Genomic DNA, 24,450 nt, shown 5'->3' with positions numbered 1-24,450 from the left:
TAAATGTACCTCTCTTCTGGAACAAATATATATTAAATAATTTATATGCATATACATGTATATATACGTAGAATACATATGCATAAAATACATATGTACAAACATATGTGTGTCTATATTTATATCATATGTAAGTATGGATAATTGTATAAGCCTCCATACACAGTACACATATACCTCCCAATATCTTGTATGTCCTTCTATTTTTTGGTTGAAATTAATCTTACAACTGAATTTAGATGAAGTAATCCAAAAAGGAACAATGCAGTCTAAGGTAGCACAATTTTTCCATCATTGTGGTCTTAATATTAACAGAGGAAGACAATTTTTGTAGAGGAGACTTTAGGTAATGAATTGATGGGCAGATTTGGGATCTAGTCATCCACCAGAGATAAGACTGGCAGAGATAAGGCTATTTCTCCCACATATTTCATGATCCTATTCAGTGGGATTCTTTCTCTCACAGAGAGTTCATTTACAAAAAGTCTTGGCTGAGGCTGTGGACAAATGAACCAGACAGTGCTGCAGTGCAGGAGTTAATTTCCTCATTTTTGGCTGTAGTCCATCATTCAGGGATTTAAATGTGCATTGTTGAATAGCTGTGATGTGCTATTTAATTTCTGAAGTAGGTGCATATCAGTATTAGGTAAATTGATCCCTTTATCACCTAATTTGCAGTACCCCAATGAGATATTTTGAGGCTTAATTGATAAATGCTTGAAAATACATCCACGTTCTTTGTAAGCGCAGAGTGGATGATAATATATGACCACAATGAGTATTTACGGGGACTCAGAATGGCAAGCTGTCCTTTGCTGATGCTCAGCTGTAATTCATGTCTGACCTCTGCAAGGTCACCGCTGAGAGAGATCCCAGGCCACTGTCTGTCACTGAGGTTGCAGTGTCAGTATGAGGCAAAATAACTGAGCTGCATCTACATAGAACTGACATGAGAAAGCACAGCAACTGAAAACAACACCCCAAAAGGAGCATATTTAAAACTATTAAACAGCATGGGGTCAAAGAATAGATGCTCACTCAAAAGAGTTTAAATGACTACAGTGATGACGTTCCTCCCAAATGAGCAAACCCTTAGGCAAAAACAGAACTGAGAAGGCAGACAGTCAAAACCCTTCACCAACAGCACCACATTGGTGTAAATGACCAAATTATCAGAACAAAATTTTCCAGCTCCCCCGTCAAGAGCAGTGGAGGATTCCAAGAGACCAGGAGGCAGGTGAGCGATGGTTGTGGTTTTCCAGCAGAGAGTAAACAGCTGGCAAAGCAGTTTTGGGGCTGAGAAAGTTTTCCGAAGTCCTCTCTAAAATGGATCAAAACTGGCATTCCTACTGAGGTGCGACTGCAGCCAAAGTGCAATTTTCCAGAGTCTTGGATAGAAACAGTATATTAAACTTAAGGTTACATTTTAAAGACCTTTCTGGGGGTGGAGACCTTGGTGTTCCTCAAACCTGGAGCAAGAGTGCTATGAAAGAAGAGGTGAGGAATCTCCCTAATGTGCAAGAGAATTACATTAAAATAATGCACAGTGGAAAAGTGAAATGGTGAAAACAGTTTAAGTATGCCAGAAATAAGCTGAACTAGGAGGGATTTTCCTTGTCTGATTTGGCTCATCAGAGTTCTGCAGGAAAAACAGCAGGTGATCCTGTTATGAAAGGCCATGTTGAGGTCCCTGCTCACGCTGAGCTGAAATAAGGGAGCACAAGACAAATTTCTTCATTGTGGAACTTTATGATTTGAGTGTATGGCCAAGTGATCTCAATTTGGTTGGTGGCTGGTGGCTTTTTAACACACTGGCTTTCTTCTCTTGTACTTCATTTTATGAAGATGAAAAGAAAGTAGCATACCTGAAAACCTGTCTAAGCATACCAGTTAGGATAATAGGAAGGTGTTTTCTTTTCACAGCCTCACTCACGAAAGCCCCAGGATACAGGCTAGAAAAATTCAGTACAAACTAGTAATGCTCTGATATTCAAAACACAGTATAAGTTGGTGATACCTGTAATCCTACACACATTAATAAGACTGCTCCTTATCTTTATCATAAATAAATACCAGAGACTATATTGGCTGCTCTGCTAATGTGCAGAACTGTCCTTTGTCCCAAATCAACGACTTTGCACCATGTAGACCAGGCAATTTCCAAGTGTGGCTCAGTGCTTTGAGAAAAGCTCAGGCTGGTCTTGGCAAAGGCATGAAATCACTTAGTTAACAACTGAGGAACTCTAGGGACAAAAGAGATCATTTTAATGGACAATAAGTTCTATAGTAAATTACTGATGGAGATGTACCAATTGTGATTTGAGCCCATGCCATTTGACTGATACCAGCATGCAGTCACAATGGGGTACTGCTGAGCAGAGTCTCTCTTTGATGCTAATTGAAGAAGTCTATTTTGTAGTACAGCCCTGAGATACTAGCACCTTGTGGTCTCCAATCTGGAGATTGTTAACTTCAGAACTCTGAAGTTCTTCATACACTGCCTGTGAGACTGTGTGCCAGGAACATGCCTGGCAAGTCCAATTACCTGGCAGGACAGCAGCTGGCTGCAGCTGGAGGCTTTGACTTCAGTGTGGGATTCTTTGAGCATAAGGCCTCCCTCAGTGACAACCCTCCTCAGCTGAGATCTCCCTTCTGCAGTGTGGCCACACATGCCAAGCTCAGCTGGATGATGGATCATACAAAGTTGGACTGAACTGTTTTAATGTGCACACTGGGGTGCATTGCTGGGCATAGGTTCTGATGATGCACTGCAATGGCTGTAGTACCAATCAAAGCAGAGAAGTAAGCACAAGGTGACAGAGAGCTGCATGGGTTTCAGACAAGTGTGTGACATTTACAGGTTTTTTGTTCAGAATGGTAGGATAAACTCTAATTCAAGTAATAGATATTTTAAAAAAAATTCTCAAATTTTTGTGCTTAGTAATTGAAAAATTTATGGGCCTATTCACACAGGAGTGAAGACGTATCTTTTTCATGAGAATGAAATTCTTTTGGCAAAGGTTCTCATTTCTACATATGCCTGTGGTATGTCTGCTATAGAAGGCATGACTGAAAGTAAAAATAATTCATGAATGGCTCCTGCAAATGTCTCATTGCCCACACAGTCTGTCCCTTAGCTGGGTAGGGAAAGAAAAGAAAGAAGGAAAGATTATAATGTAGTTGCAAACTTCTAGATCTGGTCTGGACAGCATGGAGTAAACAAAGCCTTAGTCATACCTTTATTATTTTGATTCTGTCTACAACATCTGAAAGATAAGGACAGAAAAGGGCATCTAATAATGGCCTTGCTCAATTTGTCCCATCTGTCGCTTGCACCAGAGGAAATACAGAACCAGGAAAAAGAGTGCTGATGCCCACCCAGTAAGGAAAAATTTCTCTCCATTACATATTTTGTCATGCCAGATGACCCCACAGTACTTTGATAGCAGCTGCTTGTGCCCACCTGCAGCCCAGCATCATCTTGTCATTATGGTATCAGACACCAGAAAGGGCAGATGAGCTTGATGAAATTGTTCCAAAACTGCATTGGTTTTCAGGAAGAGGTCTGCTGAAAAACATGAACTTGTCAGTGGAGGAGGGAAACATCCAAAAGTACAGGCATAATGGAAACTCTGAGCAGTCAGTGATGAGGAAGACAGGAGGAAGGACAACAGCCAAGGACAGCTACAGCACTGAGAACAGAGGACCAGCACAAAGCATGGGTAAAGGGGATTGTGAATCTGAGGAGCAGGTGGCAGCTGTGAAAAAATTCTACTCAAGTGAAGGGAAGACAACCTTAAAAGGACAGCTGCTGGGAACAATACTGAGAGAGCAGAAAGAGGAAGAGGATGGCTGTTATAGTGAAAACCACAAATGGAAGTTAACTTGAAGGGTTTCTTCAAGGGAAGATTTCTCCTTGGAGGACAAACTAAGAAAGATTGTGAGGTCACAAGAAAGAAGATAAAACAAGGATGAGAATGACTCATCCCTTATTAAGGGATGGGAATGTTTGAGCACAAAGAAATGGTGAAGATAAGGCAAGATTTCCAAACAACTGTCTTACAGTTACTGAACAGACCTTCCCAAGAAGCATATGTGGGTTTCTCCCTCTTTGTCCATCAGATAAATTCATAGAATCACAGATTCGTTTATGTTGAAAAAGATGTTTAAGAAAGTCCTTAGGACTTCATAAGAAGAAAGAAGATGAAAGCTTACTGCTATGCTTCTTGTCATGGATGTCACAGCTGGCATGAGTCACACATCCGTGTCATTTGGATGACTATTTCTTTGTGTTGGAGCCAGGAACACTGTCTGTGCTCTTCCCTTGCCAGCCTGGGGCATTACCTTGCACCAGTGCGTAAGCTTCTCTGGTGTTTTGTTTTGAAGAGAAATTACATTCCTCTTTCACCTGTGGTTTCACAGAATCACAGAATATGCTGAGTTGGAAGGGACCCACAAGGATCATTGAGTCTGACTCCTGACCCGGCACGAGACCATACTCAAGAGTCACATCATGTGTCTGACAGAATCATCCAAATGATTCTTGAATTCTGTCAGACTTGGTGCTGTGACCACTTCTCTGGGGAGCCTGTTCCAGTGCCCAACCACCCTCTGGATGAAGAATCTCTCTGTAATATCTAACCTAAACCTACTGTGACACAACTTCTGGCCATTTACTTGGATCCCATCACTGGCTGCCACAGAGAAGAAATCAGTGCCTGCCCCTCTTCTTCCCCCCCATGAGGAAGTTGTAGACTGCAGTGAACTCTCCATTCACCATGTGTCCTCTTGCTAGATTTTGCCAACCTAACATTTTCCTCAGTGGGTAAAATTTATTTTACACAAACTGATCCAAGGGTTGCATGTAGAAGAACGTCTCCATGCCCTTGAACATTGCTGTTTTTTGTTGTGTGCAGACAAGTAGTTGCACTCCCCTTTCCCACTCTTGGGTAACATTTACATTGCAACCATAAAATGAAACAAAAGTGGGTTAGAAAGTCTTTGTGGAGCTTAAATCACATTGGAAACAGGTGTGACCTGTTGATACAAATTGATCGTCTTCCTTTTTCTTCACCCCTCTGAAAAAAAATCACCTACATTAAAACTGATTACCCTGCAGTGATTTCCTGTGTCATAAGAGTCATATGAAAATTCCATGCCCCCAGAAAAAGTGGTATTTTCCATTGTATATTCCATATATCCATATTCCATTGGATCCGATAATGCAACAACATGCTTATTTGGAAGGAAAAATGAACAATATGTGTGGATAGATAATCTGGCCTGGGACCCTGGTTCTCACGGCTACATTTACACTTCTAAACTAACTGGGCTGTCTGTTACTGAGAGCAACAGACACAGAATGGCATACAAGCATGCTGTTAAACTCTCTTATACTTCAAATCAGGATAGCCATACCCTGACTGCCTACTAGGAGTGGTCCCTGGCCCATGGAATTTTTTGGGAAAAGTGCTAATTAACTGAGGCTGAAGTCATGCCAAGAAATATTTTTACAATTTTATGACACAGACAATAACATTTTAGTGTCTGGGAACATTCCTGGCAGCTGCTTAATTTATTAGCATAGGATCATATGCAGCCCCAAATTACAATTCCTTTAAGGCAGGAATGTTCCACATTATGCAGTTTAAAGCTGAAGGGATATATTGTTTAGATTTTCCCTGTGAAACAATTGAAAGATGTTGAAGTAATAGATATTTTCTCACAGAGTACATTGATTCTGCAGATGCTGGTACTTTTGCTTTGAAAATCATGAATGAGCAACTTGTACTTAACAAGACCCAAAGTGTAATTGAGCAGTGAATTCTTTAGGCTTTCTTCTATGTCAGCTTTGTTATTTTTTTTTTTTTTACTATTTCATAAATAATTATTCTCAACACTTCTGTGAGTGCAGAATAATATTTCATAAGTGGAAGGATGAATTTCAATGAGATCAAAGTAAGAAGCATGTAGTGCAATGCAGGTTAACTCCTACTTAGTTAGATAGCAGCTCTTCTACTGATAAGATTTCAGGACGAAAATTTAAAGCAATACTGTTCCACAAAACTGAGAAGCATGCCAAGCCAGACAAACATTTCTGGTCATAATGTCATGCTGGGACTGCGGATAAAAGTAGGATTATGTTAAAATTTATATGTGCCCTTCAGCTTCCTTAATCACAAGATTTTTTTATCTTTCTTTGCCCCCTATTTCATTCAGTTCACACCTCTGATTTCCCACAATAAGTGAGCGCGGATGATGGGAGAAAAGGTGCAGTTTCACTATGGAATTTCAACTAATTTCCAGGACACACCACAGCCTATATGCGAGTGGAGCGAGAGTCCTGTGAAAACTCTCCGTGGTAATAATGTGAAAGGATATCACTACACATAGCAGTTAATTCACAAAACTAAATAAAGTTGACGGTAATGTAATTTTTTTACCTCCTCAATTCTGTGTGACTTTGAAACACTAACATTCCTTTAGCATAATTTTATGCCTGTATGATAATTTGCATGGGGGTGCAACTATGTAAGAAGCACTTGGCATAACAGTTCAGATTTCTTCTGTTAAAAAGATGTGATCACTTATGAATAAACTATGAGGCCAAAGGTTCTAAACAAAATAGATAAAATATATATATACAAGCCTATGTATTAAAAACCCCCAAGGAACCCTAGAGAAAGGTAAGGGAAAACAGGTTATCAAGTTGGGATATTGTCCGAAAACACAGTGGAGCAGCCAGCTAATGATGCAAAGGTTACTGGAGCAGAGTTATCTCAACTAGGTTTCTGATGTAATGATAGTATACATTTCATGTTTGAAAAGCAGAATTGATCATATAGCCCAAAATATCATTGACTTAATATTCTGACTCTATGTACCAGGATATAAGTTTTCTTTTCTACTGCAAATTGATCATAGCACTCAGAAACATCCATTTACTGCTTAGAAAAAAGAAAAAATCAAATTTGAGAGGTATAGGGAGGTTGCTAAAATAGTGCTGGGGATTTTTGCAGGCTTTTAAAAGCTTCATTTCTATTTATGTGGCTTTTACACCATACTGCCCAAAGGGGAGAAGAGAAGGGAAAGATCTGATGTGAATGAACTTTGCCCGCATGAGAGAGCTCTGAATGCTCCGTCTATTTTCAGAACCCAATAAATACAGATTGAGCAAACCAGGATTGGTTTTGTCAGTACAATTTTCTTGTCTGTTTTTTTCTTGGTAGAACCCAAATGAAAGGTGACCTGAATTTCAATACCTTTTTTTTTCTCTGAACTCCCTATGTTCTGTAAAGGAATGATAGTTCCGAGCAGGAACTGTTTGTCTATAAGTAATCTATCTCAATTTCACATCATCTGTAGACATCTAACAGGGACCTAATATTGAGGATATGGAGAGAGAAGAAACCCTCCCTGGAAGTTGTCAGAGCCAGTTATCCCTATATAGCATGGAACCAGAAGCTCAAATGATTGTGCATATCTGCCAAAACTATGATACAAAATGAAAGATGTTCCACGGAGACATGAAGGGATGGAATCAGCCATGAAGTGTCTGTTCTATACAGTTTTCCTTATCACAATCTACAGCCCTAAAAGGGGGCCCTGATCATGAAGGAAATATTTCAAAGATAGGGAATGCCTTATTTTATTTAACATACATGCGTGCACCTACATGTATAGGCAATATTATTTATATTTGCCATTAAGCTGAATCAGAAACATGAGTAATCATCTTGTTTTCTTCATTTTTATCCTCTTAGTTTCTTACATGCTCTCCCTGACATGCATCAGTAAGAGCTTTTCAATCTCATTTCTTCTCACTTTCCATTCTACTTCTTGCTGTCTTGAATATCTTTAACTACCTTTCTGCTTCCGAAATTCTCATTATCTTTCCATCTCTCTCCTTTGCACTGCAATTCCTATTCTTTATTCCACTGTTTCAGTCAGGACTCCCAAAACATCTCTCCCACTCAACAGGCCAGGCTCTCTTCCCTTATCACCTTCCCCAGCCCATCACCCTTTATAGTCTCTTGTCTATTACCAGTTACTACTATACACAGCTGAACATTTATTTCAGATTGTAAATAGCTCTACTCCTTGCTGTTCCCAGTGCTTTAAAACAAAGGAAAAAAAACCCCCACAACCCTTAATCCCTTCCCCCTCTCCCCACTCCTGTCTCATCTTAGAGAAGAAATAAATAGCTTGAACAGTTTTAGGTTTGTTTGTTGGGGGAGGCGGTAGGAGGAGTGGTGGTGGTGTTTGCTTTTGCTTGTTTGTTTTAAAGATCTAGTTTAGCAGTTAGCATGTGAGAGTCACTGTATCTTTTCTAAGGGAAAGTGATACTGCAAAAAATGTTTTGTAGAAATGTTGTATGTTCACTCTGACAGGAGCCAGCCCCACTTAGCCTTCTCCTTCTTGGGAACAGGAGTATATGCATCCCCTCGTGATGAAAGCTGTGCCACTACACAAGTCTCTTCTTATCTGCTTCATGTTTTAGCATAGGAAATAAGAGATCTCTGCAACAATTAGGGCAGCATCACGGGTATTCTTGGCTATTGGCAGTGAGTGCAGCACATGTGGAGAGCTGAGGCAAAGCAGTGGGCTGGTGTGACCAACACAGCCAGGGGCTGCTGACTCCACATGGGTGAAACTAACAGGCTGAGGGCTTCTGTGTTCAGTGGACCCTGATCTTTGCTCAGCCTGGCATTCTGGGTTACTGTTCATATCAATTCTGCTTGCACTGAGAAAAATGTTTAGTATAAAATTCATGAAGTTGCTCTACAAAAACTCTTCCCCACTGTGACAAGCTTTCCTGATCATGATATTTGGTGACTGACATATGAAGCTAAATACTATTCAGCTCTGTTTGGCCTCCTGTGTTTTCAGTACTTCAGTTTGGTAAAACATACTTTATTCCTCATGTTAGGGGACAGGATAAAGAGGCAGGACTGATTAATTTTACAGGGACCTGATTAATTTTCAATGCTCCAGCCAAGCCTTCTATCCCTTTTTCCTTCTCTGCCAGGATAATCTGAGGCTATTTCTCATCACATGCAAATCCTACCAACTCTCTGGAGACAACTCATGGAAAGCACAACAGCATCACTTTTGTGCTAAGCCAAACCTTTTCCCAGAAGGGCTGAACGTATTTTTTGGCAGATCAGCAGTAGCTATTGTGCAGTTTTATGGTCTGTTGTCCTGTCCCTTTTCCTTGCCTTTTGGCAGGTTGTCAAATACCATTATGTTGATCTTAGTGATGTAGTATTGTACATTTAGTTTTATTCTTTGCTTAAGAATGAAGTTGCAACAGGACGTTAAGTTGCGCATGGAGGGGGCTGAAGATCATTAGATTTTTCTTCTTTGTTCAATTAAATGGTATTTTTTATGCATGTATAAATGTTCATGAATAGTGTGCCAGCACCGAGGTGGAAAGTCCCATAGAATCCAGAGGGTACCTCCTGATTCTCCTGAATTCTCCTTTGGCTTCTTGTGCTAGGAAAGTCCTAAGAAATCTGCTAGCAAGCTAGGGGGACCACAGTTTCAAGTAAACTAATCAGTATTCTGTGACACTGGTGTTACAGGAAAGTAACTTCTTCTGTAGGGACTACCTTCTTAAGAAACAGAAACTGATGAAGCTTCCTGTAGCGTTAAGCATGCAGTCTGACAGACCAGTCAACATGGTTAGGAGTACTTCAAGTGAGAGCTGTAGCTATTGCCTACTGAAATTAATTGTAGTAAATACATTTTTGGGTTATTGAAATAGTGTTTCTTTAATTTAAATAATTTGCTTAAGTATGTGAGCGGAAATTTTACAATTTAAATTCATTTTTGAGAAAATAAAAGAGTTCAACAATATTGAGATGAAATGAAAGGTTTCATTTTTGGGGAAATACATTCAGTCTTGTATAATCAATTTAAAACACACTTGGATGTTTTCTAATGGAACTGAAGGAAAATAAGTAGAAAGCTTTATAAATATGACACTATTTGTTCAGAAAGTGTCAGAACAAAATGTTCCTTCATTTTATGCCATACTTTAAAGTATTCTTCACCCTATTGAACAATTAAGTAAACTCCAACTGATATAACTTCACAAAAGGCTTTAACATCACAAATTCTGTATTGTTTTACCCTCCAACTGCACCGGTCTACCTTTTACTAGATAGAAGACTTCAGTTCTCTCCTGACTGCCTAATCCACATCCCTTTCCATTGCAGAGGAGCTCAGACTACAGACTTCTCTTTTTTGACTTCTAGTTAATTAGGTATAAATTTACAAACCTTTTGCTTGTCCCTCACATTACACTACAAGACCTTTATAATAGACTCAGTTCAAGGAGCTATACTCATTTTCTCCTCATATACAGTACAACATTACTGGATACTCATTGTTCTTCAAATTTGTTGGCAAACAAAGTGACCCTTGCAATTAAACCATTACAAAAGAGTATATCAAAGGGTATCTCTACCCCACCACTGCTCCCATGAAGGTCATGGGCTCTGTTGCGTGGGCAGCTTCAAACGCGACCTGAATACAGTTAAAGGACAATCCTTTCTACTGTGTAAAAAGCCTCAATCTTATTCCAACCATGTTATAACCTTGAATAAAGAGGCTTTAGCATGGTTGAAGGGAGAATTTAGATCCCTTCTACACCATGGAAATGGAGTCATGCTTTAATTGTATTGCAGGGATAAAGATACTGTAATTGGGTCCTCTGGAATAAATTTTTTCTTTAGATATAGCTAAATGCAAGGCCTTAAATCTCTCAAGGACATGAGATGTCATTTTATCTTTTTCAGTACTGGTATGAGACTAAAGAATTTTACAAAATGAAGGCGAAAGGCACAAGAATTACATTCACAGAAGTATGTTGATTTACACAAATTGAAAAATTGACCCCAGCCTAGATGGGAAGGTCATTTTATCCAGCCAAACAGAATAAAATGCTTTTTGGTAAAATAATTTTTCTTAAACATTGAGATTAATATTTAATTAATATCTGAATTACAGAAACAATCATTTATATATGTGTATTTATAAATACACACAAACCCAGAATATTCAGCTGAGGCTATGTCCTGGCTCTTGTTAGTTCCTAGTAGAGATGATTTGTCATATTTGGACTCTGAGAAAGTAAGGGTATTTTCAGATTCCCCTAGTGTCTACAGCTGGCCTCTCCACTTCAAACTTGTGCTCCCTAGCACAGTGGAATCTGTCTCATTTGCCAGTTCTTTCTGGTGCCTCTGCATCTCAATGTGAATACTACTCAGGACTTCTCCACAGTGTTCACCATCTCAGCATCTGACCTAGCTAAGATATAGACTCCAAGATCTTGATTTTTCTCTTTTACAAAAGATACTGAAATAAAAATTAAGGGACTATCCATCTATGTATTTCAGAAGTCTTCACTCTTTCATGAGAACCTTTTTCCTGCTGTCTACACAACAGAAAAAAAAATCCAGGGAGCTATAAATTGAGTTATGCTTTATGCTCCTGGCTAATGATGGGATTCATCTCACCTAACCTTAGCTGTCTAGTAAGCACACATTTAGTTCAATCTAGTTGTTAGGCCTCTGGTTTTTGCCAGACGACAGATATAGGCATTTTTTCGAAATTAGTCATCTTGCTAGCTGAGACATTTATCTTAAGGTGGGAAGAAACACCTTTTGGAGGTACCTTTCTCTCTGAAGCAACCACAGAGGGAGCCTGGATAACCAGCTCATGCATTTTTTAAGGCGTCTCAGCTAGGCAAGAGAAATACTGTCCTTATGTTTGCCATGAGGCCTTTACTTTAAAACAAACTTTTCTCACTTCTATCTCCATTAAAAACTGAACCTTAATCAAGAACAAGAGCCTTAATCAAGAACAAGAGCCTTCTGACAGAAGCCAGAGATGTTTGTTTTGCATCAAGAATAACACTTCTACAGAGCTTAAAATAGGAAAGAACTTTCCAATTCTTCCCCTCCATCAGTACAGCATTGACCAAAAAGGTCAATAAAAAGAACAGCTAGAGCTTGAAAGAAGGTATAGCATCTTCAGGAAGTTGTGTTTTTAAAGATTCGCTTTTCTCTTCATAGATGTATGCAATCCTTTGTTTTTCAAAGATATTTTTTAACCTCTTTCTTTGTATTACTTCCCTGCTTTCTCCAACTGTAATGGACTATCCCTTTTCCTTCCCTTACATTTCATTTCTGATTTTTCTTTTGTTGTTGTAGACAAGTCACATTTATGTGATTCTCTGGGATAGTGAGGTGGCTTTTTACATCTCCCTTCTGGCAGCAAAAGATCTGGTCACTTTTTGTGTTCATCCCAGACTGTGAGAGATGCGTAGTTTCCAGTTTGCTTGGAGTACAAACATGAAAACAACCACAGTGGAGCCAAAGCTGTGAAATAAAACCAACTGGGTCATAACCAGCTCTGCTGTGCATTTCCACAGCAGGATCATGGAAAGACTTGAAATGAAAAAAGCATGATGGGGACAAATCATTGCTGGCAGTCACATATATGCTACAGCCTGCAGGTGCATTAAAAGAAACATGCTATTGTGTGGTATTGCTCCTTCCTCCTCTAACTCAAACTAATTAAACTCTGAGGTGACAGGCAGGGGTTTCATATCTACTCCTCAGACTACAAAGCTGTCACATACGTTTCCTGAGAATATTATAGGAAGATTTCTGGCAAGCAATCCAAAAACTCCTGCACATACCAGCAGTCCAGATACTGACAGCACTACACCTCAAGCACAAAGACAGAACTCATTCATCCAGCACCAACTGTATCTGTTTGCAAATTAATTTCCTTGAATATGTTCCCATTACTCAAAGAAAAAAAAATCACTGAGAAATGTGGACCCCGTAGATAATCCAAACAAAGCATGTTTTACAGATGGGAGATTAGCTCACAAAATCTCAGATAATGCTGTCTCAGCTCAGTGCTAGATTACTTGTGTGTGTACCCTTATTACACATTAACAGGGGAAAAAATTATAATTTAGAATTATGCCTTTTTACTACACTGTCCTTGACAGATTTTGTAAACCAGCTCTTTGGCTGGTGTAAATCTGTTTGTCTTTTCTGAGAATGCTATGCTTACTTGCACTCTCTGAGAAGCTGTAAGACCCCAAGTCTTGAGCTACAAGCTCACCAAAGGGGTTTTACTTTAAAAATATACAAGGCTCCAACGATATTGGCCCTCCGAATTGATTAGAAGAGCCCTCGGTTCTTTTACCACCTTAAGAGAGAGCACAAAGGAGAAAAAGCTGCATATGTTTTCTCAGGGTACTTTTACTGGTAAACTTCAGAAAACAAGGGAACTTCACAAAAGTTTAAAGGGTAACATTCAACCAAAATAAAGCATTCCACAAAGCATTGACTTAGCACATGCTAACCCATACAACTTAGCAAAATCCAGCCCACTTGATCCCAAGCTACCCAAAATATTAAGAAAGGAAGTTAGGAGAAGAAGAAGTAAAGAAAGAAAGAAAAAAAGAGAAAATTATAGCTACCACTGGGATCCTGTGCAAGTCCAGCTTCCATGTGTTCAGGTGTCAGGGTTTGAACAGCATGGGGAGCACATGTTGCTGTTTTTATTTGCTTTGACCCTCCTGCCATACCCCCTTACCCCAGGCAGGACTTCTACTGTGCCAGCCAATCTGGGGCTGGGTTAGGGGCTCCGAGGTGTGGTATGGGCAGTGCTCCCGGTGTCCAGTGACTGACAGCTTCTCCAGGGTTGCCCGATGAGGCCCACAGGGGTTGGCGTGTGGGACAGGGCATCACCTCACCTCCATGAAATTCCACCTGTCCCTTCCCCCCACCATGAGTTGGTCAGAGCCTATAATTAATATAATAATACAGTGTCTCAAAGATGCTAAGTTCTTTAGACAAGCCTTTACTGTAAATCTCTTTACAAGAGGACACCTAATCTAACATCAAATGCATTGTCAGGAAGGTAGTGTCTATCCCAAACCAAACTTGTATTCATCACTTGATCTTCTTGTGCTTCTATTTACTTTCTGAGAGCTGAAACTAATTTTTCTCTTATTACTTGTTTCACTGATTTTTAAAGCCAAAAATGGTCTAATAGAAGTCTGTTGTCATACAGAAAGTCTGCATTAAAAGCCCTACATCAAATATTTAGCTTCCAGTTGAGTAGCAGTGCATCTTCTTCAAAAATGTCCAGCCTGTGTTTTAAAATTTACTGATAGAGGCTTCCATATATTAAAAAGTTAGCAATTTATAGTTTAGTTACCCCACCAAAAAAAACCCCATAGCTCTTTTTTGATGTGGATTTCACTTATATCAACTTCCTATCACCAGGTCTCATCAAGTCCTTGGAAATACATTTCTATTCTTTACTACACAACACAGGCATGTATATAAAGGATAAATAAAAAAAAGGTTAAATATCTTTGAGTAGGACTGGAGAGCAAAACACAATTGTGTATTTGCTCACATGCCATCTACTTTACCTGATAAGAAAAAGGGTATGGTCACTTCAATTCAGTCTCTTCAGAATAAAACTACTATAACATATCCATCTGATTGGTAGCAAATACAATAGGCCACAACCCTGACAAGAATGTAAGCACAGGTATGCTTCAAAACAGTGATTCACCCAGCCCCAGTGTATTTCCACAGTGGCCAAAAGAAAGCACTGAGAGTATAAAAATAAAGAAACTACAGGTGTTACTCTCTGAAATACTGTTTCAGCCTTCAATAAGTTGCAGCTACAGAATACATGAAAACGTGTACTTTTTTACATTTGTAAAATTTACCCTTCCATAAACTTTCTCTCTTCTTGAACCCAAGCCAACATTTAGCTACCACAACTGCTGTGGCAAAGAATTGCCCAGCTAACCTGACATGCTGAGAATCATCTTCTTCTGTTTGTTTTGAACTTGGTGTTTTTATTTAATGCCCTCCTAGGTCATTGTAATGTGTTGGAAGATACTGAGGAATCAACCATGTGCACCCAGTCTTTTATAGATAATTTTATGGATATTTAATCTCACACTAATCAGCTGTCTCAGGCTGAACCAACTGTCCTGTATTCCAGGCTGAAGAATTCTAAGCTATTAAGTAGTCCCTTGTATGGAAACTACTCAATGCTTTTCATAGAATCATTGAGATCATCAAGCTCAACTGTTAACCCAGCACTGCCAAGCCTATCTGTAAACCATGTCCCTAAATGCCACATCTACATGTCTGTTAAATACCTCCAGGGACGATGGCTCCACCATTTCCCTGGGCAGCCTGTTCCAACGCTGGACAGTCCTTTCCATGAAGAAATTTTTTCTCATATCCAATCTAAACCTCCCTTGATGCAACTTGAGATCATTTCTTCTCCTCTTATTGCTTGTTACCTGGGAGAAGAGGCCCACCCCCAACCTACTTTCCAGTAGTTGTAGAGACCAATAAGGTCCCCTCTGAGCCTCCTTTCCTCCAGGCTAAATGACTCCAACTCCCTCATCTGCTCCTCATAAAACTTGTTCTCCAGACCCTTCACCATCTTTTTTGCCCTTCTCTGGACATGCTCCAACACCTCAATGTCCTTCGCAAAGTGAGAAGTCCAAAACTGAACACAGGATTCAAGGTGCAGCTTTAACCAGTGTCAAGAATAGTCACTGCCCTTGTCCTGGCGGTCCCGCTATTTCTTATACAACTGCCAGCTCATGTTCATCCAGATGTCAACCAACACTCCAAACACTCCCAGGTCCTTTTGCATTGGGAAGCTTTCCAGCTACTTTTCCCCAAACCTGTAGTGTTGCTGGCTGGGCCTGATCCCCTGGTTATCCTGCACATGCCATTTGATGGCACTCAGGCTGATTTACTCCATGATCTTCCTGGAACAGAGGTCAAGCTAAGAGGCCTGTAATTCCCCAGAATCTTCTTCTGGCCCTTCTTGTAGATGGCCATCACATTTGGCAGTCTTGTCTGGGATGTCCTCAATTGTGAGTGGCTTGGCAAGCTCTTCCATCAGGTCCCTCACCACCCTTGGGTGGATCCCTTCGGGGTACATAGACGTATCTCTGTCTGTGTGGCTTAGCAAGTCACTGACCATTTCTCTTTGGATTATGGTGACTTCTGCTCCTTATCTCTGTTTTCCAGCTCAGGGGACTGAGTACCCTGAGAATAATTTGTCTTACTATTAAGGACTGAGTCAAAGAAGGTGTGCTGGTTTAAAGGTAAACCAGTAGGGGAAATGAACTCAACTCAAAAGAGAGATTATAAGTCAGAATAACAATTTAATAAAATAATACAATAAGTACAATTATACAGACAAACAATTGGTTTTAACCCACAAAACCCAAATATATAACCCAGTACTCTGGGGCATGAACGGAGTGGTGTTCTTTGGGCCCCCTGAGTCCAAAGGAAAAGGAGAGGGGAAAAACCTGTTGGTGAGAGTAATGTTGCAGTCTGGTCAAGAGTGGTGATTGCAGTCCGGTCGAGAGTGATGGTTGCAGTCTGGTTGAAAAGTGGTGGTTGCAGTCTGGTTGAAAAGTGGTGGCTGCAGTCCAGTCGAGAGCGGTGGTCTGCAGTTTGGTTGAGAGCGGTGATCTGCAGTCTTCCTCTGGATCCCATGAGTGGTTAAAAAGGTCCCAAGACTCCAAGATTATATATCCTCCAGTTCAGGCGGGAATGCCCAGTACTTCCCTCAGGGCCGGGGTTCCTTAATGGGCGTGAGGACAAGAGCAACTCCTATCTCGCAGGCCTCTTAGCACCTAGTTTATAGCCTGAGGAGTCAGGCTCTATGTGCAGATAGTGTAAATGGTTAATTGATAACAGTTTCTGGGAAATGGCATGGAAGGCTATAGAATACACAGTTTTGGGTTACACCCATCCAGTGATGAACTGGTCTCAGCTGTCCTAACTAGGACAGAAGGCATTAAGTACCTCATTAGGTACCTCCTCATTCTTTGTCAATATGTTTCTCCCAGCATCCAATAAAGGAAGGAGACTCTTCTTAGTCTTCCTTTAGTGCTAATGTGTTTATAGAAACATTTTTTATTGTCTTTTATAGCAGTAGCCAAATTAAGTTTTAGTTGTGCTTTGGCCCTTCTAATTTTCTCCCTGCATAACCTCACAACATCCTTGCAGTTCTCTCAAGATGACTGCCCCTTCTTTTGAAGTTCATAAACTTTCTTTTTTTTGTGTTTTTTTTTTTCTTCCTTGAGTTCCAGCCAAAACTCTGTTCAGCCAGGACAGTCTTCTTCCTCCTGCTGGCTTGTCTTTACGCTCATGGGGTGGTCTGCTCCTGTGACTTTAAGATTTGTTCTTGAAGAATGTCTAGCCTTTCTGAACTCCTTTGCCCCTCAGGACTGCCTCAAAAGGGACTCTGTCAACCGTACTTCTAAACAAGTAAGTCTGTCCTCTGGAAGCCCAAGGTGGCAGTTCTGTTGATGCCCCTCCTGACTTCTCTGAGAACTGAAAACTCTATCATTTCATAGCGGGCGGTCAAAAAACTTAATGATCCCAGGTATGGGGTAGAAACTGGAATACTTTATTGAACAAGTGAACACAATTTAGGGGTTGGAAGTTGGACATGTTAATGAGGAGGATGAGCTATGTTAATTAGGGAATTACACAAGGTTTTACTGCAGTTACCTAATAGGTTAATATTTCCTTCAACCAAGATTACACAGGGGGAAAGGGATTAAAGGGTTTACACATGGTCTGATACAATCATCTCAAAAGTCCTTTCTTATTTCTGCTGGAGCCAGGCTTAATCCATAAGGTTGAACTTTTACAGGTCTTGGGAGAAGGGTCCAGTCCTTCATCTACTTTAGAGCTCTTAATCACAGCAATGACTTGTCATCTATTAGACTGCAAAAGTTAGGAGAGTTGAATACCAACTTTTATGTTTGGAATTTCCAGCCCCGGTGAGTACCTCATTGCATTACAGAGGGAGAAGTCAACATGAGGATTAGTTCACTGAGAAAGTGTTAAGATTTACAATGGTAAGAGCTTCAGGAACAGACATGGAAGTGATTCTGTTCTTACTCATGACAGAATGTACCTGTTTTTTTCCCCTAATTGTCAGCAGTGGTGCAGTGTCATAAATGACAGGAGAATTAAGCTTATAAAGTTTATATTTTATAACCTTGCCAGAACGTTCACAGAAGTCCTATTGCTATAATAATTTCTAGAAAGCATGCTATCGAAAGTGCTTGATCTTCCTAACTCCATCCCTCCAGAAGATTGCACTGCATGATACATATCTATGAAGTCCTATCAGTCAAGCAATTCCTTCTCTGGTGAAGATTTAACCATCAGTGGCCAGACAAGGATCCAGAAACTATTTTCTTTAAACACAAATACCATGTCATAGAGAGAAAGAAGAAAACAACTATCTTTCTTTCTTTCTTTCTTTGTTTTTTCTTCATGAGTTTCCTTTGAAATGAAAGGGAAGAAAGAAGCAAAGATAATTAGTCAGACTGCTTTGCTATAGTAAGTGACATATAAATAAAATCAGGGAACAGGCCTAGGAAGTGATAAAAGATAGGACTGTACTATGGCAAAGCCAGAAGGTTATGTAATACCTGCATATTTAAAGGTGTTGAAAACTGGTCAATGTTCCAAGTGATTTAAACTCTTCATCTGGCTTCCAGCCACTAGTAGCTTATCTGGACATGACTAAGGGAAAGACTTAGAAGCAGTCAAAGACAGCTCAAAGAGGTAGAAACATTTTGGGGTATTATCTTCCCAAATTAAATAGCTATAGAAATGCCCAAAGACATGGCTGTATCAAATCCACTGGTTTGAGTCAGCTAGCTCCTGAATAACAGGTCTGATCAGTCTTGCTTTAAGACACTGTGGATGTAAACAAGCATGCATAGTCATATCAGTATTCAACTCTTTCTGAAATCCTCACTCACTCTATTTGTGGCGACCCACCCCCCCCTCCCCAAAAACCATTACCTGGGTGCAGAATTTCTTTCTGCTACTTACTTTCCCCTCTGTTTTCCTGTACATTAATCAAACTTAGAACTGACAGTGTGACAACTGGTATATAGGACGACAGGTCTTTAAGAAGGGAAATATATGGGACACAATCCCCTACACAAGCATTTTTTGGTAGACAGACTTTTTTTTTAAAAAAAGGTCATGCACACTATTTGATTGCTGTAATCTACTAAATGTATGTCTCAGCCATGCTAAAAGACACAATTAATGTCTCTCTTTTCTTTGCTGTTCAATGGCCTAAAGCATGCAGCTGCAGCAATATTTACTGGAGCTCAGGGGATAAATCACACTGAAATTTTACCCAAGTGAATTCCATTGTCAGATGCTATAGGTAAATAAATATTTTATTTCAATAAATTGCTGTATTAGTGTTTTATTAAATGGCGTAAGATTTGTATGCTTAAGAGAGTTTTCAGACAGTATATGATTGAAAATTTGTTTTAAAAAATGAGTTGGGAAAAAACTATAAATGCCAGATTTTTTTGTGAATTTTTTTAATTAAAAAAATATTAAAATCTTTCATTTTCAAAAATAGGTTAGAAATAATTTACTGACTGTTTCTTCCCTCCTCCCGAATTCGAATGAATTTTAGGTTCCTTCGAATGAAATAATAGTCTATAGTTTTTTTAATTGATTTTTTTAATAAGCCAGTCATAGTCTTTGCACCTTCCATACTGATTAATTCTGAGCAAGCCTCAATTCACCAGATGTTTATGATACTGGAAATCACATATAGAAAAATTCCTTGTTTCAGATTGAGGGCTTGGAATTTTCCAGGGACAAAACTCTTCAACTGCTGTTTTATTTTCATGTGAAGTGCATGTTCTCCCAGTATTATACTCTGATTAGGCCACATAAAATGGTCATTAGTTTCAACTGCTGGTCATTGTCTCCTTGCCCTGCTAACAGCATTAGGTTTGCAGAGCAAAAGGACTCAAGTTAATATAAACCAGTAAATTTCAGTTCAAGCTCTTGTTCTTTATCTTTCTGCACTGGGCGTACACAACAAGGACAGCTCAGAGGCCTGGTTTAATACCTTAACAAATTGCAAGTTTCAATGTCAGGCTCAGAGAACACAGAATTGGAGGAAGTACTTGACTACACAAGTCTGAGATTGCTCTTACAATCTCCAGTTTAGTGTTGCCAGTGCAACACCACTGATACTAGTGAGAGATGAAATACTAACATTATCCAGAAGTCTTATCCCAGAGCCGTGTACATTGGTCTTAGCAGAAAAGGGAGACTTAAAAATGCCAAAAACATGCTTAAAAATTGGGCTCTTGCATAACCATAGAAAAATTGAGGTTTGAAGGGACACTTGGAAGTCTCTAGTCCAGCCCTCTGCTCAAAGCAGGGCTGATTTCAAAGCTAGTTCAAGTTCTCCATGGCCTTTGACAGCTGAGTTATGACAATCTACAAGGATGGAGATCCCATGACTTTTTGGACACTGATCAGCTTTAGCCCTGTTTATCCAGTTGGATCTTCCGATACTGTAACTTTTAGGCAGTGCTTCTTGCCCTTTTGCTCTGTCCCTCTGAGGGAAGTAAGGCTTGGTAATCTCTATGATGTCTTTTTTATTAGTAGAAGATTGAAATTAAATTCTCCAGTGGTGTTCACTTTAAAGGTAAAAAAAAAAATACACCTGGGGGCCAAAACTGGGTATGGTGCTCCAGCTGTGGCCCCACAAGGTTCCCTGTACAGAAGAAAGAACGCTTTGCTGGACCTGCAGTCTCTGTGACGGCTGGGGCTGCCCAGGATGCCACTAGTTGCCAGGGCACTCTACAGGCCTGGACCCTCCAAGAGCAAAGCTTCTCCATAACCAGTCTATATCCAACCTTTATTATTGGGGATCCTTCTGCCTTACGTATGGCGCTTGGCTTTTACTGCTTTTGCATACGTTGAAGTAACAGAACTGGGATATGAAGCTTCCTGTGATTCTTCTAGTAAGCATCTGAAATCTATTGAGAAAGCTCAGAACAAGACCTTCTTCTACTTTCACCACCAAAGTCAATCAAAATATGCACAGACTAATGTTAATATTCGTTAAGAGTGCATAATCCACACAGAAGAAAAATTCATATATATATATATATATATATATATATATATATATACACATATATACTCTGGCCTCCAACTGGGAGGCCTGGAGGCACACCATCTATAATGCTGTTGCTTCCTTTGAGAACGCACGCAGGATCACTCTTGAGGAGAAAAGACAACGCAGAAAGAATCTTGTCTTGCTCAATATACCACCTAAAGAGTCTTTCTGCTGTGCCTTTTGCAATCGGATATGTCTATCTCGTATTGGCCTCATTAGCCACCAGCGCGCTTGTAACAAACGTGGATAGAGTCTTCCTAAATCTTCATTCGTGAAGCCTAGCCATGATGATGATGATGATATTTTTATATATGTAGATGCAGTGACTTGAAGATCAAATAAACAAATCAAAACTCAGCCTTTTGTGTGCCCATTAAAAAAGGTGTTAACTAAAGCTTTAATATTTTTCTTGTCATCAACAACAAACTGCATGGATCCAGTTAAAGGACTCATGAGGTTTATGCCTGACATTAATAGGAAGTGCAAAATTGCCTCTAGACCTATCAACATTTACAATAGAGCACTATGAATCTTAAGTATTGTTAATGATCATTTCTTCAAACAGAAGAACAGTGCAAGTATCAGCTTTATAGCTGGCACCAGGAAACAGCTGAGTCTCCCAAACAAGAGTCAGCGTTAATAAGCAAACATTATTCCACAAAGCAGGTGGTGGGCACCTCTCTGCACTGTCTGAGACCAAGCCAGTATCTGCATGAATCTTAGCACTCATATTACAATATCCATTCGCTCACTCAGGGCTCAGGTAAGATTCCCAGGGTCAACACAGCATTGCTACAAGAAGACAGTGCAAATATGTTGTATATTATATAAATATATATATGTGTGAATTTTATATATATATATATATATATACACACTATAGTAGTAAGTGCAATAAGATCTCAAATACAGAGAAGGATGGAAATGTGCAGTACTACAAAAGAAATCATAGTGGAGCACTCAGATTGTAAAATTATTTGGCAAACAAATCATTTCAAGGAAGTTGCAAGGTGAGAAGGGAGCAGCATCAAGTTCCTTTAGAGCAATCCCATTTCTGTTTCTTGAATGTGTAATACCAAGCAAAGAAACATCACGTTTGTAGACTCATTTAAGATAGATCACTGGTGCATCCTGGCATTAGTAATCTGTTTTCTAAACCTACAGATACAACAGTTTTTGCTGCACTGTTTGCAGAAATCACTTTTGCTTTTTTCCTTAATGTACAGGTGATAAACTGTGTGCTCTGGTCTGCAGAGTGTTCATGAATAGAAAACATGCTCATGGACATGTCTTTTTTTGCAACATGGAAGTATAATTTGGAGGTAAGAAAGAAAGAATTGCAGCTCTTTCATCAAGGGCCTTATAGTCATAACCATAGTCTCCTCTGTCGAAGAGTGGGTGGGGCCAGCTCCTCAATGAATGGGTCTCAGGTAAACTTCATGGTGGAGTTAAGTCAGCTGGCACCAGCTACAGCTGAAGGCCTGGTTTAAGGAATCTTAGTGGGAAGCAGAGTAGTGGTCATTTGCTAATGATTCATACATTCAAATCAAAGTAGTGAGGTCTGTAACTGAGTAAATAAAGCTTAAGTGCTCCCAGTTATCAGAGCATGTTTGCAACAAGAAGCAGTCTTCAGGACGAAGAAAGTGAGAGATACTCAAGCAATCACACTGCAGTACAGGACATGGAGCTTTTATCTTAACCTCAGTGTTGGGAACCTCAGATGACTGACCTCCATGCTAAGCAGCAAGCCCTCAGGCCTTATTAGCCCTTTCTATATAGTACATATAATTTATGCAGACTTTGAGATTTTTTTCATGAGCTTTAAGATTATGGCAAGTAAGCAAGATATTTCAGCTCTTATGAGCTCACGGAGGGAGTAATCAAAAGAATGGATTTTATTCTTCATTCATTTGCATGACTGTAAAAATTGCAGTACAATTGTGGGTACTTATACAGCAAATATAACCCTACAACAGCGTCTTTACAAGAGCCGCCCAGGTAGAAAACTGGTGAGATAGGTCAAATGTCTCCTAAGTTGCTGGAATCTACCTTGCCTGCTGAAACATGCTTTTGATGATTTTCAGAAGCCAAACATTTCCAAGGCAGCATGAAATCTTAGACAAAGCTATGGCAGGTTATGCACCTACAAGTAGATTTTCGATACTCAAGTTAGCTGGCCATCACAAAAAAGAGTGGGTGCACGGGGAAGCACAGAAAGACAGTGGAATATATTTAAGAGATCTCCGAGCACCCATTCCAGAAGCAGCAGCCCTGGCAGCAGACTGTTCACACAGTGCTGTTCAGCAGTTTGCCTATAGTGTTTATATTTCAAAATTCCTGGTTGCAAGCAGCAGGCTTTTTTTGTTAGTGAAAAGGTAAGCATTAGCGAGAGTGACATTGTCTCCTGTATATATATGCTTCCAAGAAAGGGGATTGTCTATTAAAAAAGTGATTTCTAAATCTCATTCTCCTCCCCTCCAACCTAATTCTCACCATCATGGGATTCCCAAAAAATTCATTCCAACAGGCCTCAGAGAGGGTTGCTTTGACACTTGTTAGATGTTTTTTTTTTACTTTTTTGGCACCGTGGGAAACACTTTCCTCTCCCTGTGGATAATCTCCTGAGAAGACCTCATGTAAAGAATGTTTCTCATAGCAGCAGGAGCATGGCAAATTGTCCCAATCTGAGAGATAAATGACTCTTTTGTTTTTCTTTCCCAAAATGCTTGTTTATCTCAGAAGCCTCTCTCCCTTTATAGTCTAGGCACAGCTTTGACATCTTAAACACAAGCATTATTAGGGGGAACAACGTGACAAAATGAGATCTTCAGATGCTTAATTTAGTTGCAATGTGTTTAAAGGGATCAGTTGCTTGAGCTTTCTCACAAGGCTCTTGTTCAGCTAGAACTCTCCCAGAGGAACAGAAAGCACAATTAAAAGATATTTGCAAACTTAAACAGTTTTTTTTTAGTTCTTCAGAGACATTTATTTGGAATTATCCTGCTCTCTGTTAGAGATTGGGAAGATGGAGTTTTATTTAAAGTCTTTGTTTCACAGAATTGTTAATATTATTTTCCAGCTCATAGACTTGGGACCAAATTTCCCAGTCAAAAAGGCCAATAGCCTATAGATCAGGGCTGCCTATAAATCAAGTCTATATCTCAACTGGAATCAGCAAACTTTATGACAGTTTACTCTACTTTAGAATCCAGCCCCAAGTCACAAACCTAGGAAGCGCTCACTGTCTTCCAGAGGAGAACAATGGCTGTTGGAACAGAAAACCAGAGTATGACTGTAGCAAGAGTAGCAAGTCTTCCCCTTGTCAGCAGAGGAGGTTTGCACTTAGCTATATTTATATAAGTCACTGATGGCAGGATAAGG

Source organism: Lepidothrix coronata, unplaced genomic scaffold (assembly GCF_001604755.1).
Source record: "Lepidothrix coronata isolate B3197 unplaced genomic scaffold, Lepidothrix_coronata-1.0 Scaffold26, whole genome shotgun sequence".
NCBI lineage: Eukaryota > Metazoa > Chordata > Aves > Passeriformes > Pipridae > Lepidothrix > Lepidothrix coronata.
This window is presented reverse-complemented; position numbering follows the sequence as displayed.